General features: G+C 40.9%; 1 long non-coding RNA gene across 1 annotated transcript; it reads right to left on the bottom strand.

The window, feature by feature from the left end:
* Positions 1-69: 69 nt before the first annotated feature.
* Positions 70-20,927, bottom strand: LOC311523612. Its single transcript, XR_014712390.1, has 3 exons — positions 20,802-20,927; positions 19,312-19,454; positions 70-355 (listed from the first exon to the last, which is right to left on the bottom strand). It is a non-coding gene; the product is annotated as an uncharacterized lncRNA (long non-coding RNA).
* Positions 20,928-21,774: the final 847 nt, after the last annotated feature.

The raw sequence follows: 21,774 nt of genomic DNA on the forward strand, positions 1-21,774 counted from the left end.
TTTATTTCCTCTAAAGATACAATGTTCATGTATTTATTCATATGATTCTTATTAATATAAATCCCTGCCCATTCCCAGGACTGGAGACAACAAGGCCGTGAAGTCCATGGTGATGCAGCACACATACACACTCTCATATTATATTCATACTTGAGTCTATGACCCCAGCAAACAGCATCCTGGCTTGATTTGTTGCTTTAAGAACATAAAAACATAACGGCCATACTGGGTCATAACAAGGATCCATCTAACCCCATATCCTGTCTTCTGACCGTGGCCAATGCCAGGTGCTTCAGAGGGAATGAACGGAACAGGTAAACATCACGTGATCCATCCCGTCGCCCATTCCCAGCTTCTGGAAAACAGTTAGAGACACATCAGAACGTGGTTTTGTACCCCTGCCCAACCTGGCTAATAGCAATTGATGGACCTATCCTCCATGAACTTATCTAGTTCTTTTTTGAATCCTGTTATAGTCTTGGCCTTCACAACATCCTCTGGCAAAGGGTTCCACAGGTTGACTGTGCAATGTGTGAAGAAATATTTCCTTTTGTTTGTTTTAAACCTGCTGCCTATTAATCTGGTGACCCCCTAGTTCATGTTTTATGAGGAGTAAATAACACTTCGGTATTTACTGTCTCCAAACCAGTCAGGATTTATAGACGTCTATCGTATTCCCCCCCCACCCAGTTGCCTCTTTTCCAAGTTGAAAATTAATCTTATTAATCTCTCTTCATAGTGAAGCTGTTCCACATCCCTAATCTTTTTTGTTGCCCTTTTCTGTACCCTTTCCAATATATCTTTTTTGAGAAGGGGTGACCAGATCTTCATGCAGCATTCAAGTTGCAGGCAAACCATGGATTTATATATAGGCAATGTGATATTTTCTGTTTTATTATCTATCCCTTTCCTAATGATTCCCAATATTCTGTTAGCTTTTTTGACTGCCACTGCACAGTGAGTGGATGTTTCCAGATAAATATCTACAATGACACCAAGATCTCTTTCTTGAGTGGTAACAGCAAATTTAGACCCCGTCATTTTATATGCATAGTTGGGATTATGATTTCCAATGTGCATTACTGTGCATTTATCAACATTGAATTTCATCTACCATTTTGTTGCCCAGTCACCCAGTTTTGAGAGATCCCTTTGTAACTCTTGGCAATCTGCTCTGGACTTAATTATCTTGAATAGTTTTGTATCATCTGCAAATTTTGCCACCTCACTGGTTAGTTCTTTTTCCAGATCATTTATGAATATGTTGAACAGTACTTGTCCTAGTACAGACCCCTGGGGGACACCACTATTTACCCATCTCCATTCTGAAAACTGACGATTTATTCCTACCCTTTGTTTCTTAATTTTTAACCAGCTACTGATCCAGGAGAGGACCTTCCCTTCCAACTTTTCTCCCAAGTTACCACCAAGAACAATTCCAGTCATAATAGTGGATGGCTGGTGGGATTTTTCCATGCCCCCAGTGGGACAGCCTAGGTTATTATTGTGGGGAGGGCTGCACAGTGACAGTGTCCCTTTAAAGACGTGTGTGCTCAGAATAGCATTATTGATTCTCAAAGACCTCGCTGCATGGATATTAACTGCTTGATTGATAAATTTCCATGTCTTTATAGTAGGTAAAGAAGAGAGCAATCTATGCAGAACAGTTATGCTGTATAGCCAATTTAAGATGCCTTTTTTGCTTTTTTTGTCTGTGGTAGGGAAGCCTGGATCCTTGAAGTTGGGCTCTTTCTTGCCAGCAGAACAGGAATTTTCAGCTCCCCAGCACAGTATGTGGAAATAGTGTCCTGGACCAAGTAGTGGTCACAGGGCTTTCATCCACCTCTTCATTTGCAGCCATAGTTTCCCCCCTAATATTGTCATCATCCTACTCACATAGCATAGTCTCACCTGCTCAAAAAACATATTGCAGGAAGATCCAAGCATAAATATATAACAATAGTTTATTAACAGTGTCAGCTTTTGAACTCCCATGCTAGTTTGTGTCAGAGTCTTTAAATTATTTAAACATGGCACGGTGTGCTCTAATGTCTATCAGTACAGCTCATGATGGTGACCTTAAACCAGAGGTGTGCCTGGATTATGCTACTAGATGCTACTAGCAACTCTAGACTAGTTTTCAAAGAATGCATAATATTATTACTCTCCCACCGTATTTTCTGGGAGCAGAGACTTCATTAGGGACAGACTGATTATGAAGAGTGTGAGAGCCAGACATTGTACATAGTTACACAAATTACATATTATCTGAAGCATAATACAAAGCATTGGCTTAAATATAAGCACCTTTATTCAAAAGAAAACAGGTTGGGACCAGGTGGGGAAGGAAGATGGGTTGATGCTAGCCAACTAATAAAATAGAATTTAGCATCACCTTGCACCTTTGTGTTTTTTCATAAATAAATGGTTCTAGAAGGTGACGTTTTTAGTATTGAAAGTAAAGTCGTGCTGTTCATGATACATGCATCAAAAATCTAATGCAACTTGTAAAAAGAATGTCACATGTTGTTAATGTCTTACAGGGTCACTGATGAACTACTGGGAACCTTACAGAAATGTGATACAGTTCAGCTGATGTAAAAGAGCTCTCTTAATCTCTTTTTCACATGCATAAGTAACTCCACACTGCATGTAAATGTCGTATATCTATAGTAAACAGATCATTTAAAATTATTTATGTATGGCACAATATGTATTTTAATGGTATTTTTTGTAAAGGTCAGATAATGCAAAGGAAAACACGTAAAAGAGAAACCAAACAGCTCACATAGATGATAGTGCATTCAAGTTACTTACAAGCATCTTACATATCATTATGCATTGGTAGTAAGGAAGGAAACTATTTTTCAATGTTGTATGAGAAAATGCTAATCATGAAAACCCTTTGAATACAAAGAACACTGCTACTGAAACAAAGCAACATACCACCAGCAAAACAAATTCGGGCGCACACATACACGGCTGTAGTTTGGGAGCTGGTATGGGGGAAATCTCAGAAACTCCACTTTTGACATTCAGTCATCATCCAAAACTAGAGATGCGATACTGGTGATAAAATGCTCATGCAGATTTCTTGTCAGGTTTACATTTGAAACTTTGCTGATACAGTAATTTCTAATAAGGGAATAAGTTTTTTGCAACATTTCTATAGCACCAAAAGCCCTAGTTTAGACCCAGTTTTACTGGCATTTTGCTGGTGTAACTTTGCAGAACCAACATAAACTATACTGACAAAAGCACTTTTTTGCCAAAATAAGCTGTGTCTACTTCTTCTATTCCCATGGTTAGCTCAGCAGCAATGATGAAGTCTTTCCACCACTGTGTCTTGTACTAGCTTCATGGTTTTATTCATCTTTAAACCTTTTTCCTCTATGTCATTCTTCATTGTGTCTATCCAGCACATCTTTGATCTTCCTCTATTTCTAGTTCCTTGCACTCCGGTATTCTTTCTGGGTCCATTCTCAACACATGTCCAAACCATTGCAGTCACATTTCTTGGATCTTTTGTAACAGCATTATTTCTTGCTCTAGCCATTTTCTTATCCCTTCATTTTTTTTTCCGGTCTTGAAACTCAGAATTCCCTTCAGCCAGTTATTTCTGCAGTCAATATTTTTTGTTCATCAGCTTTCCTCATATTCCAATCTGTACATCAGTATTGGCCTAACAATTTTCTCATATGCAGATTTTTATCAGAATGTCTTTAGCCTTCCAGATCTTAGAGTTTTCTGAATGCAATAGCAGTTAGCCTGGAGTCCTCTTTTTATGTCACCTTCACAATTTCCATTCTTCAATACTAGCCCTCTGAGGAACACAAATTTTTCCACTTGTTCTAGTTTATTGTCCTTGAGTTTTATCCTTACATCTTCCTTGTCTTCCAATTGCAATAATTTTTGCTTTTTTCGTGCTGATCTTCAATCCAAAATTTTCTGCTCACAGCCTACCTTATCAGTTATTCTCCCTAGTCAATACTATGAGATCAATATCTGTGAATTTAAGGATATTCACTGTCCTCCTGCATAACATGCATTCTTGTCTCTCTCCTAGGTTCATTTAGAACCATTCCATTAGCTTCCCGTCTACTTTCACTGCACTCATAGACTTGCTGTAGCTGTTGTCTATCAGTTTGATCAATTTCTCGGGGATGCCATTCATTCTCAAGACTTGTCATAACCTGTAGCAACGCGTCGACTCACCAGTGAGGTGCCTTCTGCTGGTCATCTTGGGAATTAGCTCTTTCAGCACTCAGAGCGCCCTCTGCTGGCCGGTGCCTTGCCTGCCTCAGGCCCTGAGTCCCTTCCGGACCCCGGTGCCCCTTTACCTCAGGGTTCTGCCCCACTCTGGATCTCCCCTGCCAGGGGAATCCCCAGCCCTCTATGCCCACCTTGCCTCAGTGGCTACTGCCAGTCATCATCTAGCCCCCTTTCCCTGGGGCAGACTGCAGTCTATAATGGCCACTCATCATTGGCAAGGGGGTAGGACCAGCTGCCTCTGCAACCCCAGTACCTGCTTTGGCCTTTACCAAGGCCCGCAGCCTGGGGATTTGCTGGGCTGGAGCTCCTCTTGCCTTTCCCCAGCCATGCTCTACTCCCGGTACCCTGAGCTCCCAGGCAGCCAGGTCCTTCTCTCTCCATAGCTAGAGAGAGACTGTCCTGCCTTCTGGCCCTGCAGCTCTTTTATAGAGCCCAGTCTGGCCCCGATTGACTGCCTCCAAGCCTTTTCCTATTGGCTCCCTGGGGCAGCCCTTTCCCAGGGCTGTTTTTAACCCCTTCATGGCCAGAGTGGGGTGACCGCGCCGCTACATAACCCTTTCTCCCAAATACTATCTATAGCAGGGCTGGCCTTACCATGAGGTGAACTGAGGCGGCCACCTCAGGTGCCAGACTGTGGGGGGAAGGGCACCACTAGGACCCAGAGTGTAGAAAATTGTGTCTGCTGCTGATGCATATGTATTCTCTCTGCTCCAGATGCGCAGAGATGGTGGAGTGCTGTGCAGGAGGAAGGAGGGCACAAGAGACAGAACAGGCAGGCAGGCGAAAAGGTGAGAGGGAATAACAGAAAGCAGCAGGCGCTGCAGGGAGAGAGAGGAGGAGGAGCTTCTTATGTACCTCTCTAGCACCCCCAGGAGCCTGGACTGATTAACACCAGCTTCTCAGGGAGCTTCCTGTTTCCTGCTGCTTCCCTGAACCCACTTGAGGAGCACAGGCAGTCAACTGAAGTAGTAGGAGACAGTTAGGCCCTTAAGAGGCTGATATCTTCCCTCACTCAGGCCCTGCTACCAGCCTGCTTGTTTGTCCCCTTCAACTGAGTGTTGAGAGCCCCTATAGCTGACACAGAACAGCAGTCATGAGTGAAAGAAGAAAACACCCCTCTGGGGCAGCATTCAGAAAAAGAAAGAAAGCAAAGGAAGCTTTTCTATCTAAGCAGGAAGGAGCTCTCCTGAGATACATAGACACAAATGTTCATGGTGAGCCTTGCAGCCCCAGTGAGGATGTGAGTGGTGAGGAGATGCCTGATCTTCCAGTTCGTCAGAGTTCAGGTGACCTGGCAGCTACTGCAGCATCCATATCTCCATCTCAAATGGATGTAACCATGCACATTCCTGAAGAAAAGTGTAGATCAGAGAAGAGTGTGGTGGAGGTGCAAGAAACGGCTGCTGCTGAGTTTAGTTCCTTAAGTCTAGATGATCCAGGACTGTGGACCCACTTGAGCCGTAGATTGAGGGACTTCCTTGTACTGCATGGGCCATAGCAAGTGAAAAACTTCATGTTCCCCAAAGACAATTAAATGAGAAGTTCCCATCCAACACATTACTGGCGTGAAATCCCCAATAGTGACAAAGTGGAGAGGACATGGCTTATGTGCTCAAAAACCCAGAATGCTGCATACTGTTTTTCTTGCAAACTCTTCCAGTCTAATGTTCCAGCCACATTGGGTTCTACGGGAACAAAGGACTGGAAAAATCTGGCTAGAAATCTGGCATGCCATGAGAAGGCAGCAAATCACCAGAGAGCATTCCATAGGTGGAAAGAGCTTGAGATGAGACTAAGGTTAAAGGCCATCATAGATGATCAGTATCACAAGAAGATTGCATGAGAGTCTCTTTAGTGGCAAAATGTTCTGAAAAGGCTCACTGCCATTGTGAGAATGCGTGCTACCCAAAACCTAGCACTGTGTGGCACTTCAGATCAGCTGTATGTGCCAAACAATGGAAACTTCCTTAAAATTGTGGAGCTGATGGCTGAGTTTGATGCTGTACTCCAGGAGCATCTAAGAAGAGTCACCACCCAAGAAATATACACACCACTATCTTGGAAAAACACCTCAAAATGAGATCATACAGTTCATAGGCACCAACTTTATCCAGTGCCAGTGGGTACTCACGTTCCCCAGCCCCAACTCCACCCCCACCCCCATTCCAACCCCTTCCCCAAATCCCTGCCCCCGCCTCCTGCCCTGGGTGTGCCGCATTTCCCCTCCACCCCCGGCCTCCCAGACCTGTGCATGGCAAGCCTTGGAGAGGGGAGAAGATCATGAGATCGTACAATTACTGGCAACAAAAGTCAAACAGAAGATTGTGGCAGATCTGAAGTCAGCAAGATATTACTTTGTTATTCTGGATGGCACACCTGACATCAGCCATATGGAACAAATTACTTTAATGGTGCATTTTGTAACAACAACAGAACCTACTGAAAATGTCCCTGCAATGGTGACTGTCAGAGAGCATTTTCTAGAATTTATTGACATTGATGATACCAGTTCCTGTAGTATGACAAATGTGCTTCTTAAAAAGCTGGAAGATACGGGAATTGCGATAGCTGACATGAGAGGTCAGGGCTACGATAATGGTGCCAACATGAGAGGAAAGAACAGAGGAGTGCAGACACGGATCTGACAGTTAAACCCTCGAGCTTTTTTTGTCCCATGCAGTTCTCATTCATTGAACTTGGTGGTCAGTGATGCAGCATTAGCTTCAAGTGAGGCTGCTGAATTTTTTAATGTAATTCAAAGCGTCTATGTATTCTTCTCTGCATCAACTCAAAGATGGCAAATTTTGAAGTAGCTTCTGGGAACCTCCTCTCTGACACTGAAACCACTGAGTGCCACACAATGGGAAAGTTGAGTGGAGGCGATAAAGGCTATCGAACACCAAATTGGGAAGGTAGATGATGCCATAGTTGCCATTATGGAGGATAATGCTATGACAGGAACTGTTTATGAGAGAACAGTGGCAGAGGGAAATGGAATCAGCAGAAACAAACATAACTTCAAATTTCTGTGTGGCTTAGTGTTGTGGTATGAAATACTGTTTGAAATAAATGTTGTAAGCAAGAGAGTCCAAGGTGTTGACCGTGATCTATCTGGAGGAATGGAACAACTGGACAAAGCAAAGTCATAACTACAGTTTTATTGGTCAGATGAGGGATTTCAAAATGTTCTGAAGAGTGCACAGAAGCTATTTTCCCATCCATTCAAGAATACAAGAGTCGACGAAGAAGACGACATTTTGATTATGAGGCACGGGATAATCCCATAAGAGACCCCAAACAACAATTCAAAGTTGAATTCTTTATCCAGGTGCTAGATTGTGCAATACAGTCAGTTGAAGAACGTTTCATGCAGCTCAAGGAACAGGGCAGTATATTTGGCATGTTGTATGGTATTCTAAAACTCCTCACTATACCTGAAGACGACCTACACCAGCAATGCAGGGCACTAGAGACAGTGTTGACACATGATGACATGCGCAATATTGATGCGAGTGATTTAGGTGATGAACTGAAAGCCCTTTCAAGATACATTTCAGCAGGATCAACTCCAAAGGCTGTTCTGGAATATATGTGCACAAATAAGATGACCATCCTCTTTCCAAATGCTTTTATTGCTCTGCACATATTTCTAAGTGTTAGGCTATAGATATTCAGGCCTGTCTGTAAAGGCCTATACTCTATGAATTTAGGTGTATTCTTATCACTTGTCTAGTTATAGAGGTATAAAAGAAAGACTCAAAGTCACTGTCTGCTGGTGTAAGAGCCTTCTCTTACTGTGACAGTCTGAGGCCCTGTTCTTAGGCTAAGGCCTTTGGCTAAGCAACAAAGGCAGCCATAAGCTGGGAAGCGAAGGGTCACATCCTCACATTCCAAACTAGTCACATTGAAATAAGGTGCCATTGGGCTGTTAGAAATATAATCCTGTCCTGATAATGCCTATCACCTCCAGAGAAAGGGAAGTGCCATCTAGAAGATGTAAAAGGAAACTTAGTTTGATACTATCCTGTCTGGCAAGAACTCACTTATCAATAGCTGGGATGTGAAATCCTCATTTCTGTGTTGTTCTATCACTGTAGTCCCCATTTCCCTATTATTTGTCTGTATAATCTCTGTCTGGTTTTGTGATTGTTTCTGTCTGCTGTATAATTAATTTTGCTGGGTGTAAATTAATTAAGGTGGTGGGATATAATTGGTTAAATAATCATATTACAATATGTTAGGATTGGTTAGTTAAATTTCAGTAAAATGATTGGTTAAGGTATAGCTAAGCAGAACTCAAGTTTTACTATATAGTCTGCAGTCAATCAGGAAGTGAGTGAGTGGGTGGGTGGGTGGGTATGTGTGTGGTGGATGGGAATGGGGGTGGGGAAATTGGAATCATGTTTTGCTAAAGGGGGAAATGGGAACAGGGAATGGGGGTGGGGATATTGGAATCATGTTTGGCTAAGGGCAGGAATGGGAACAGGGACACAGGTGTAAGGCTCTGTGGTGTCAGAGCTAGGAAGGGGGACACTAAGGAAGGAAACTGGAATCATGCTTGCTGGACGTTCACCCCAATAAACATCTAATTGTTTGCACCTTTGGACTTGGGGTATTGTTGCTCTCTGTTCATGCGAGAAGGATTAGGGAAGTAAGTGGGTGAAGGAATAAGCCCCCTAACACACTTCCTGTAACAGTTGCCAGTGGAGAACGCAGCTTCCCCAAGCAGAAGTTAATAAAAACACATCTTCGCTCCACAATGACACAGGAGAAGCTGGTTGGCCTTGCAACCATCTCAATAGAGCATGAGCTGGCCCAGACTGTGGACCTTCAGCAGGAAGCAGTTCAAATCTTTGCAACCAAGAAGGCACGGAAAGCACCACTTTGATTATTCAAACAGATAAAAATGCCAGTGTTTACTATGCAGACAAGAAAAGTTACATTTGTTGTTTAGGTGTTTGAAAGTTAAGTGTTACTTAAAATTTTTGAACAAGGCATTTTAAGTTGTTAGTTCTCCTTTATTGGGGTAGGTAGCAGAACAGTACCATGAAAGGAGTAGAACAAGAAGGCGGCAGAATTGAGACCTTTCAAAGTTTTGGCCCAAGCCAGGAGGCATGGGGCATCATTTGAGCTCCCCGCCTCAGGTGCCAAAATGTTGTGGGCTGGCCCTGATCAAAAGCCTATCTGAAGTCTATAAAGTAGTTGAAAAACAGGTTTGGTTGTGTTCTACGTACTTCTCAGATAGCTGTTTTAATCACAAATAACTGATCTGTTGTACTTCATCCCGGTCTAAATCAAATCAAGCTTGTTCCTCTGCAAGCACTGCCTCCACATCTCGCTTTATTTTCCTCTGCAACATTTTCATGAATGCTTTTCCCAGCATGATCAATAAGCTGATTCCCCTGTGGTTCTTGCACTCGCTCTTATAAACTTCTTTATAGATTGGTAGATTAGAGATTTTGCCCATTCACTCAGCGCTTGCTCTTGTTTGTAAATCTTGTTGTTATAGCTTGTGCATCACCTTTCCTGGGTGATTGTCACCAGCTTGCAGCAGTTCTGCAGTTATGTTGTCACTTCCTGGCACCTTTTCTTTTCCAAATTGGCTCTTGAGATTTTTACTACTTCTAAGAATTCCAGCATCTCTTGTACTAGGAAGCTTCTCCGGAACCATTTTATCTACTCTGTTTTGTATGTTGCATAGGTCTTCAAAATATTCTTTCCATTGCTTATTCTTTGCTTGTTCATCCTCAATTATTTACTCACACTTGTCTTTCAGCACTGACATCTTCAACTTACATGTCCCACACAGTTCTGTTATCTTGTAATAAAACCCCTGCATTGCACTTTGTGTATCCTTCTGCTGTTTTACCTTGGTCATTTATCCAGTTGTTTCTATCTCTCTGGTCAATCTGTTGTAGGTGGCTCTTACAATTGCACCTACCTTTTATTTTTCCTTCAGCTTCCCAAAGCTTGTCACTCAACTGCAGCATTTCATCTGTTATCCACCTTAGTTTCTTCATTTGGAACCAATACTTATTCAGTAGTTCTCATAATCCCATATTTATGCTATTCCACGTCTCTTCAACATTTATTTCTTCTTTCTGCACAGCTTCTTTGTATTCTCTCTTGATAGCTAGCTCTTTCAATTTGTCCACATCATACATCCTAATTCCTGGCTTTTTTTCATAGATTCATAGATATTAAGGTCAGAAAGGACCATTATGATCATCTAGTCTGACCTCCTGCACAATGCAGGCCACCGAATCTCACCCACCCACTCCTGCTCTCAGCCTCAACCTCATTGATGCTAGCATTAATTTATGATCCAATCCAATATGGCCACAAACTATTTTCACAACAACCCATTTGGTTTCCATCTGCAATTCGGAAGTACAAAGTCTATCATGTTCTTTGTTTGCCCATCAGGTGATGTTGTTTCACTTATGCAGCTTTCTCTGTTGAAAAAGAGGGTTTGTTATCATAAAGTTGTTGCTTATGCAAAAATTTAGTAGCTTCTGTTCTTTTTGGTTTTCCCCATGGAGTCTGACTCTACCTACCGCTCCAGCCCAGGAATTCCAGTCTGATTCTACTTTTGCATTAATATCTCCCATCATCAAAAATACATCTGGTCATGAAACTTCTTTTTTAGGGTTGCCTTGTCCTGGAGTCTCCAGGAATTAAAGATTAATCTTTAATTAAAGATTATATGATGTGATGAAATATCCAGGAATACATCCAGCCAAAACTGGCAATCCTATTTGTATTACTTTCTGCAAATCATTATAAAATTAATCAATTTAATTCTTGGGAACTGCTGAGGTCAGCACATTGTGACATTTCCCAGAGTGCGACCTGAACTGCTGTCTCCCCTTAGCTCTGTAGCCTGCGATGCCTTTTACACTGCTTTGCTAGTGAACAGCAAATCCCTCCAGGCTCTGCTTACTCACACAGCCACCAGCATGCAAAGTCACTCCAAGCTGAATTCATGAATGCTATACCCCACCATCCATGAATAGATACACAGTGACACCTGCATATCCCTCAGCCCCAGCCTTGCCCCATAGAAATGTGCATCTTGTACTGTTCAGTAGCCCACTGGATGGCACAAACTCATGTTTAATCGGTCATTCCAAGAATGGGTAATGAATATGTACCAGCCCTGTTGACTCGAGTAGAGAATCCACAAACACTTCAAACACACACACACTGGTTTAGATAAAAGAATAAACAAATTTATTAACTAGAGAAAGATAGATTTTAAGTGATAAGGCATATCAAAGTCAGAGTTGGTTATAAAAGAAATAAAAATAAACATGCAAGTTAATTCCTAAACTTTACCAAGGCTAACAGGTTTAAAAGCAAAAATATTTCTCACCCAAAAGCTTTCAGCAGTCTGTAACTGGCTGGAAAACCTGCAGGCCATCACCACTCACACACAGTTCCATGATGCACCTTTGTCTATCAAGCAATCTTGCTGCCATGAGTAGAGATGCGGGAAAGACAGGTGATTTGTGTGTTCTGAGTTCTCCATTCTTATGCCTTTCCCCTATCTTTGAGGATTGGCCCCAGCTGGGGTGTAGACAAAACAGTCCACTGTATACGTAAGATTTGAAATGTCTTTTAGGTGAATTATAAGTTTCTTGCTTACACCTTCTGTGTATGTGAAGTTTGAACTGTCTCACAGAGGACATGTAAATTTTTATTATAATTTCCCCCGAGGGCAAATGGTTGTTTCAGCAGTTAAGAGTTTTCCCAACACCTGTGGTCAGTCTTATGTTGTTTCTGAGAAGTTAGTCTGTGGGGGTTTCCCAGAACTACAACATATTTCAGTAACAAACATACAGCAAAATATCATAATTTCAATGTTACACAAATTTCAACAGAATAATAACATTCAGAAGATTATGAGTTTTCAAATGACAGCTCACAAGACATTTTGTACAAAATATAACAACCATATAAAAGGGGTAAACATGGGGTACAGTATGTCACGCTCATATATTGTATTGTGGCTGCATCAGATTTGATTTTGAATCTCACCTTCAGCATCTGAGGAGAGGATGGGTTAAATGCCTTTGGATTACCTTTGGCTTTAGTACCAAGCCTGCATCTACACTAGGAAGGATTTGCTGGTGTAGCTATACTGGCAAACTTTGTAAGTGTAGAATGGGCCAAAAACAAAACAAGCCTTCTTTCAAGATTCCTTTGACTCTTCAATGAATAAGCATAATTGTATTCAACTATCTAATCTCAATAGTTGTGCCTCGGTATTAAGTCAGAGCTCCCACTTGGGACATGATGAGCAATCCTTTGCTGAGCCTCCCCATCAAGTCCATTGACTGACATAGGACCTTATTGCACAGATGTTAACGAGAGTCTGGAGTAACTCCAGAACAGAACTAGGGTATATTTCTAGGAGTTTTCTTAATGAAAGTTTTCTTGTTGTTGCAGCTGGAGTGCTATAATGAAAATCTGTCTAAGACAGTCTTGACACTTATCTGTAGCTGTGGAATTAGCAGTCCCTCTTTTCTCTTGTGTTGCCCAAACTGGCTGAACAGTTTATAAAGCACATGAGCAGGGAAGAAAAAGGTCCCTGAGGTCTTAATGCCTGGATGAAGTAAATCTGTTAGCAGAAGTCTTGGGAGCATTGTTAATTGGGAACACATATTACAATGATTTTAAACCACCATTACATCCATATAGATTGTCAATGTCCCTCAAAATCAGAAGGAGGAAAAAAAACTACTACTTAGCACTTATTTTCTGCTTGATGTCAAAGCATGTGTACAAATATCAATTAAGCATTACAATAGCCCTGGGATGTAGATGAGTGAACCACATTTCAGATATGTATAAAACTGAGACAAAGAGATTATATGGTGTCCCCTAGAATCAGATCATGCAGACAGTCAGTAGCAGGACCAGAATTATAATTCAGGAAATTCCTGGCTTCTTCTTGTGTGTACTATTGTTAGGCAATATCTTGGAACCCCACTTAAATGTAGTCTTGTTTACAGAAACAATAACATTCACTTTCTAGTAGAGAAGGGCCAAAGCCACAGGATTTGGATCTGGATCTGAATTTCAAACACCCCACAGTTTGGGAGAGTTCACATCCTGGGTTTTAGTTAGACCAGTTAGTTAGAGATAAAATAGGGACCAGCTTATGAAATTCAGATCCCAGCTTCCTCTCCCTTCAGAGCTGTTCAAACCAAGGTTTCAGTTCAGGCCTACTTCCATTTTCTAGCTTTCCAGACAAAGATTCCCCTTGGCTTTAATGGGTCAGATGTTGCCATTGAACAAGGACAAGCTGCTCCTTTTGGTATAAATGGGACAGATTCTGGTGTTGCATGCACACATGTGGATTTCATTGCCTTAAATGACCCACATTTTGCCAACAAACACAGTTTCATCTTCACTGACTGGTAGTAAATGGAATATGCACACACAAGGACAAAATTTAGCTCCTGGTGTGTGAGTGAACAGTGCCTAGCACATAGTAGCTGCTACTAGAATACAGATAGTAAAACTGCCAATTGGTGAATCCACAAGAATAAGAATAGCATCCAACTGCCGCCAGTTATACCCATTTGATATATACATAGATATGGGGGTGTTTCTGATTTTGGTATTTTTTAAGTTGAATTTTGCATCTACCTTATATTTCTCAACATGTTTCTGATCTACATTCCAGAGTAAATTTCAAAACAATCCAAGATGTTCTCCCTCTCTAGAAGAAACAGCCAGATGTGCTAAATAATAGTGTGTGCTTATTAATGAGATAGTGGTTTCTCAAGCAGCAATAACCATAATAAAGCTGTCAGAACTTCCTTCTCACTTCTCATATGACATTTTAAGTGTCCCTACTATCTGAACTTATTGTAGTGGGCAGGAGAGAGTTACACTGAATAGCTACTATAATTATCAGCATCTTCATGCATCAGCAGATACAGTTTTCCCCTAGATTTCCAAAAATATTCCCTGGGAGTTGAGTTTTAAAAAATAAACCAAATACTTTAACTGAAAAAGTCCACATTGCCTCTTTGCAGTTCACAGTGTTTTGAAATAAAAGCAGATTTTATAACTTTTTGTTTCTATTCCTGGAGCTAAATTCTGCACTCAGGGCCAGATCACAGGAAAACTCTTGAAGATTGACTATGTAGAGTTTCCTATGGAACATTCCTCTTAAGGGGGAGGACCTTGGGAGAGAGGCCTTCCAACCTCACAGATCTCAAAATGGATCATCTAGATCTAGGGAGGCATCACTCATCCTGCAGTGATTGCTGCTCATCCCTGCAATTATAGGGGCCATCATCCCATCTGGCAGAGCAGCTGTGCAGATATTGCTCAAGTCATCCTGCAACTTATTGGAGCCTTCTTGGAGACCGTTGGTGGAGGATGCCAGATGTGCTGAAACAATTCGTCCCCCAGCTGCCCTGGCCATGTCCCCTCCCCAGGCAGGGCTATATGCTGTTGGCTACACTGGCTCCCCTGCATAAGTAGCAGAGGGTAAGCTGTGGCCAACTTCTGCAGTCATAAATTCCCCAACCTGGCCAATTTTCTGCCACCAGGACACCCTACCAGGTGTTTCTGGACAAAATGTAACCCTTTGACCAATACATTTTTCTGCTCTTTAAGCTATAGTTGAGACAACTGCATTAATTTCGTAACAAGCTCAATATTTGCTCTTACACAAAAAAATCATTAATTTGGTGCTCAGCCAAATTCTCTGCTGATATAAATTCACATATCTTTGGAGTCAAGAGCTTCATCAGTTTATACCAGCTGAGAATTCTCTTTAGCTTGTATTTCTGTGGGAGAGGCCCTCGCAAGGAATGCTGTGCAGAGCAGGTTCTCTTCCTTGCCTTTACACCAACTCAGCAGATACTTGGACAACCCCAGTACTCTGTACAATTTGTTGTACAGATTTGGGGATGGTTTGTGCCAGAACTTGAACACACCTTTCATTTGGGGACAGTATTGTGCCTGTCTTGAACCTCCTCCCTAATGTCAGTTCATAAAAATCTTATTTTTTAGAGGTAAAAAAAAAGATAGACTAGATGCTCCGATCAGTCTCTCGGCCAGTGCAGAATTGTTCTCTAGTTCTAGTATACATTTACTTGTGTAACATCCAGTCGAGTTTTAAAAAGCCCAAGTGAAGGAGTTTCCACCACTACGCTTGGGAGATTATTCTTCAAGCCTAATTTGGTGGGCACCATTATAAACTTTCTGCCATTCTGCAGCAACTAATACACCACTTATTGATTCTAAGTATAGGAAGATATCCGGGTTAGTGCAGATAGTTGGAGAGGCGAATGCTCTAGAGATGTTTTGTTTTTCCCTTCCTAACACATTCTGCAAATTTTCAGTAACTCAGCTTTTCCAGCAATCACTCTATCATCTTCCAAGCCATCAAACTGTGAAATTTAGTCTTGTAGTACCTGCAAATGGAAAGATTTTTGGCCAGGATATGTACCTTACTAATAATTTAGATCTCATATATAGACTAAAATGGCATTAGAAATAGTCTTTATTTTATTGGGTTATTTTTACTGTGTTTTCAGACATAATATTAAAGGAGAGGCTTTACTTGATTTGTAAGAATTAATGTATGACATGCTGTAGAAATACACCCAAAACACATACAGCACATAAGTGAAGACATATGAATAACTTTACTCATATGAGCAGTCCCACTGAACTCAGTCGGACTTCTCAGATGCCCAGGTTACTCAAGTGTATGTCTGCAGAATCAGGGCTATATTTTGATTGAAAATAGTAATTAAGGCCTGGATCCTGCAAAGACTTACACAGGTAAGTAGTCAATGGCACTATTCACATGGGTAAGATTAAGCATGTGTGTTAAGTCTTAAAACTAGAATGATTTTTAATAGTAGAATCATCGAAACCACAGAAATTAAAGGTAACAAAGGCCTGTTAGTCATCTATTCCCCTTTATAAAAATCCTTTTTCTCAGTACAAACTAATATTACAAGGTAATTTTTATTCATGATGCTGTTATCCAGCTTTATGGTCTTTATGCTCCTTGTTTTTTCTGGTCTCGTGTTGAAAAGAAAAAATAAATTAAAACAAGAAGCTGGTTTGTAAACACACATTATGAAATATGAAGAATCGTGGGACCAACTGACCACTTCAGTGATTATGAACATTGTAAACTATTTAAAGAGAGTATTTTTCACTGTTCTTCATTAGGGTCTGATTACCTCAGCCATTAACATTTGGCTCTTATTATTATGATTGTGAAATACTGTTCACACTAATGGACAAAGAAAGTTGACGTGGCTATCTTGATTAACTCATCAATAATAATTTGGAATAATTTTTCTTCATTCACTGGATGAATCACTCACATGTCCTGTAATAATGCACATTGTGGTGCAGTAAATTAACATTAAGATTATCCACCTCTGGGAGCTAGATTCTACTTCAAAGCACTGCTGAAAAGAGATTTCCAATGCGAATTCTACATACAAAAAAGTCTTTGTGTAATATCACTTTTTTATAACTGTCTGTACAATGTATTGGACATGTAACCCTCAGATTGTACATGTGAGCTCCACAATCTTTAAACAATTGGGTATTAAGGAAAATGCACAAAACTGCTCCCCATACATTTTAAATTTTTCTCCTGAGGTAAATACAATAAAATTTTTGTCTTAAAAACTATGCATAAAATCTGTAACAGATGAGGGGAAATTCTATAAAGAATAAAAACCTATTTATGCTCCCTATGCCAACACTGAACTAAGAAGCCCTTTAAAAAAAATTATGGGCCTGATCCTGCAAACCTTCACTCCTTTGAGCATCCATAGTGAAGCCAAGGGGACTACTCATGTGAGTAAGTGTTTGCAGGATCAGGCCCCACATCATGTGTCAAATCATTTCTCCCTGCAGAAAGCCCAAGCAAACAGGCTTTGCAACAAGGCTCTTCTCTGTAAGGATGGACTCCTGCCTTCCCACTTTGCTCCCAAGTCTCTCCAAGGTCACCAGTGCAGGTCACGGCCTGCAGTAGTTTTTGCAGTTGTGGTGCACACACACCCTAAACAGGTATTATCACAGACCCCTACCTCTCTGCTGCTGCTACCCCAAATATCTTATCTGCACCACTGCAGATAGAGCCACTAGAGCAGGGGTTCTCAAATTGGGGATCGGGACCCCTCAGGAGGTCATGAGGTTATTACATGGGATGTCATGAGCTATCAGCCTCCACCCCAAACCCCGCTTTGCCTCCAGCATTTATAATGGTGTTAAATATATAAACAGGTCTTTTTAATTTATAAGGGGGAGGCTCACACTCAGAGGCTTGCGATGTGAAAGAGGTCACCAATACAATAGTTTGAGAAACATTGCACTAGACAGTACAGCTCTATACCATGCTGTGTGTAAAGTTCTCTCCTGCATAGGTTCTCCACAGCCTGTCCGCACTGGGTATGCAGCCTTCCAGTCTTTAAGTCAGAGCTGCTCCTCCAGGCTTTCACCAGTGTAGTTGAGAACTAAATCTGACCTAGAAGTTTCAAACTTGTCTTGACTTCTATTTCTCAGGGAGGACAGAAAAAACAATTCAAATTTGAACAGAAGTGATTCAATAGTTTATGTAATTTATATTTAAATGCATCAATTGTCCCCGTTATTATGAACTTTTAGAGTATTCAAGTATGTGTATGAAAACATGTTTTTAGATGCACTAAAACTCTAACATGGCTTAGAATTTTGTGGGCACTTTGAATCGCTTTTGCTTTAGGTCACTGTGGCAATGTAAGGCTGAGCAAGTGAGCCAAAGTTCACAGGAGACTAGTGATTACACATAAAATTTGAACAGGGAGATCCTTGAAGTTTTGCAATGGGCAAATGCATGCATGCAACATTACTTGGATTGAGGAAGTCTGAACATTTCACCCATTTTGTTTTAAATAAATCAGTACTTACTGATTCATTGGCAGTCTTACATTAAATCCTTCCACTCCCATCCCTCCTGACCAAACCTACTTCCCATTCCCAGCACCTGGTGGAGGCTACCATACCTGAAAACTATTCCCTCCAGCTGCAGGGAGTGCAGTTGAGCTCTGCACTCTGCAGAGGCATGGAATTGGTACTTTCATTCTCCCCCCGCCCCACACACACACAAACAAACACACACCCCACATCCTTTACACACACACACACACACACACACACACACACACACAGCAGAGCACCAAAAGTATCTATATGACTGTTTATTTCATTTTCTCCTTTCATCAAAGGCTTTTCTTTCAACTACTTGATTCCTACTTGTGATGTGTAATATTCTTATTACCAAAAAATATTCCCAACTCCAAAAGGTTCTCAATTAATTAATGCATTCAAAGTAAAATGTTTTTGCAAAAAGGAGGGTACTGCTGGGAACAGAAAAAGGGAAGAACACTTGGTTGGCTGGTAAAGGTTTAATAGTAAAGCAGGCTGCACTATGGACACTTGCAGATTAAAGAACATATTGAAATATTTGAGGTATTTTCTTATAATGTGTACATCTCACTGATGGAGGTGAGAATACATGTTACATGTGTATTCAATACTATTTTATAGTTACAATTAGGAATAAGTCTTCCTGTGCTCTACAGCTTAAATAGAATTTATCTGCTCTTCTCTCTCTCCTCTCTATGTAGCAGCTACATAAGTATGGGGAATCTTGACTGCTCAGTGGAGGGGTTAGTATTCCTGCTGATGGAATGTTCTGCTACAACAACTGTTCCATCACAGGTATTCTCATCTTCAAATAAGGTTATGGATACAAAATGTAGGAGGTCACCAGCAAAAGCCACGTGATTTGCACTTAATTCATACCTATCATATGGCACGGCTCATATTTTGCAGCTGTGTTGTTTTATTCACATTGTGAGACATCATTTGAAGTGTATGAGAGATTCTCAAAGCACAGAAAGGATGAAATCAGAGAAAAATATTTCATGGTTATACAGACGTTGTAAAATATTTTATAGCATGAGAGATAGCATTCGAGAGACTACAATACTTGCTCACCTGAGTAGTCCTTATACACACATAGTTCCCTCGATTTTGCTCCTGTTAGGTTGCAGGATCTTGTCTTCATTCTATACAAAGTCAATGCAGGAGTGTGTCTAATTTATGCAGGGGTCTGGACTGGTAGCTGGACAACTCCAGGTCTGGAAGAACATTAATAAATTTCCTTAACTTATGAAAATTGTAGAGCAGCAAAGTTAGAGTTTCACTTTTCCTTTTGCAGCTATCACTTTTCCAGAGTTGGAGACGTTTTGAAAAGTTACAGGGGGGAATGAAAAAAAGGGGGGGAAGGGGAGGGAACAGAGGAAAGAGTGAAAGGAAAAATACACATTTTTGAAATTTAAAACAATGTTTCAATTTTTGAAAAACAAAATGAAACTTTCCCATTGAAACATAGAACATTTTCATTAAAAAAACAAAACACATTTTCCTGGCCGGGTGGCGGGGGGGAAGGTTTGAGAAAAATCCCATTTTTCAGTAGGAAACTTTTTCATTTGAGAAGTTTTGGTCAACTCTGATGGAAATGGAGAGCATGCTCTGTAGGATCTACGTCCATTCTTCCATTACTGGGAACAGAGCATTTTGTGCTCCTTCATTCTGCTCTGAACTGCCCAGTGGAAAAAAGCATTTGATTACAATGCTACTTATTAGTTTTAAACATGACATCTAAATTGTAAGGATAGGGAATTTAAGCTTTGGGATTGCCTGATCTGCTGGTGGTGGGTTATATTGCAGTACTGTAGTTATGGTTGTAATTTGGTTGTATTTTTATAGGAAGAGCAGCCAGTGCTTGATCCAAAGTCCATTGATTTTAAATGGGCTTTAGATCATGCCCATAGAGCAGTGGTGGGCAACCTTCAGCAAATGGGAGCTGCGGGCGGCCGTTCAAATGCAAACAGTCTGGCAACCCACCATCGGATCATTCTAACTGGCCAAGTGCGGCCTGTGGGCCGCAGGTTGCTTACCACTGCACTAGAGGTTTCCCTTTCACTCATCACCCAAGAATAGGCAATGGTACCAATGGTGGAGAATGTATAGAAGAGCAACTTTTTTTAAAGTCATTAGAAGTAGGACTGTCAGAATGACCAGAGGCTACTGACAGAGCTCTCTTGGCCCATGCTATCACACAAACATGTTCTTGTCTACTACACACAGATGGGAGCTATTTATGTCTTGGTGAACCCAGGACAAAATCAATGAGCCCACTTGAGGATCTGAACAGTTACTTTATATGGTCATAAAAGGCACTGTTGGAAACCATGCACATAAGTGCAGAGAATAAAGAGCAAGTAAAATATTGATTAACGGAATCAATAAAGCATAATAGGGTTAGATGCTGTGGTTCGTGAAGAACAAAAGTAATAGAAATGTTCACACAAGTATCAAAATAGCTGGTGCCAGAGGTGTGATCAGTAATCCCAGTGGCACTGCCCCCAACTCTTCATTCGAAAAAACATCTCCTCCTCACTTAATTGCTGCATCTGATTTACCATGTGTGGCTGATCCATCAGGAATCACAGATTCAGCACAGCCACATAAAGTCTCCTCAACAATTTGCAATTTCTTCCACTTTGACTTCAATCACCATACGGACCATCCTAAATCATCTGGGCGTTTTCTTTTCAACCCTAGGATTTAAAAAACAAAACAAAACAGATTTCAAAAGTGCATTACCATTTTAATATTTGGTTTAATCTTCTTTAAGCATGGAAAAAACAAACTGTTAGGCCATTTTTAAAGTTGCACTAATTAAATATCCTGTCACTCGTCAGAGAAAGGACTCACATTCCAAAATCATTAAACTTTCATGTACCTCAGTAAAACTGCAGGCAGTAAACAGCTCCATTTTATAAGATACAAGCTGACCCTGAAAATAACTTGGTTTCAGCAACATTTAATTTAATATCATACCCCAACCTCAGAATGGCCGTCTATGGCTCCTATAAGAGAGGGTCTGTAGAGAGGGCTCTGTGGGTTTTGAGGGAACCAGGACTGGGGTGCATATTAATACCTGTAAAAATACTGAGAGACCATCAGCTCATTTCAATCAGCATAGTAGCAGTGAAGTTAGTGGGGCTTTGCTGATTTACCCCAGCTGAGGATCTGGCCCATCGGACTGCACCAAGCACTTTGTCAGCACTAACTAAATAATAAAAAAAAATAACCCTCCCACTCCACACTTCTCTGGATGTGCACAGATATTCAGGCAGCCCCATAATTTGATGTTTATTGAGATAATTTGCTTTTTTCTAAATTGATATTTGGTACTTACTGTCCAAATCCTTTTCCACTCACTCTCCCTTTGTCTTTGGTTTTAAACACATTTTTCTTTTAATCTGAGCCTTTTAATGTTCTTTTCAATATTGTGCCAAAATATGAGAACAGAATGTAAATTTTCAAATGATTCCTTGCATAATCCACTATCTTGACTCCCAGTAGTTTAAAAACAAACCTATCTTTCAC

Source organism: Lepidochelys olivacea (assembly GCF_965140295.1).
Source record: "Lepidochelys olivacea isolate rLepOli2 genome assembly, chromosome: 7".
Taxonomy (NCBI): domain Eukaryota; kingdom Metazoa; phylum Chordata; order Testudines; family Cheloniidae; genus Lepidochelys; species Lepidochelys olivacea.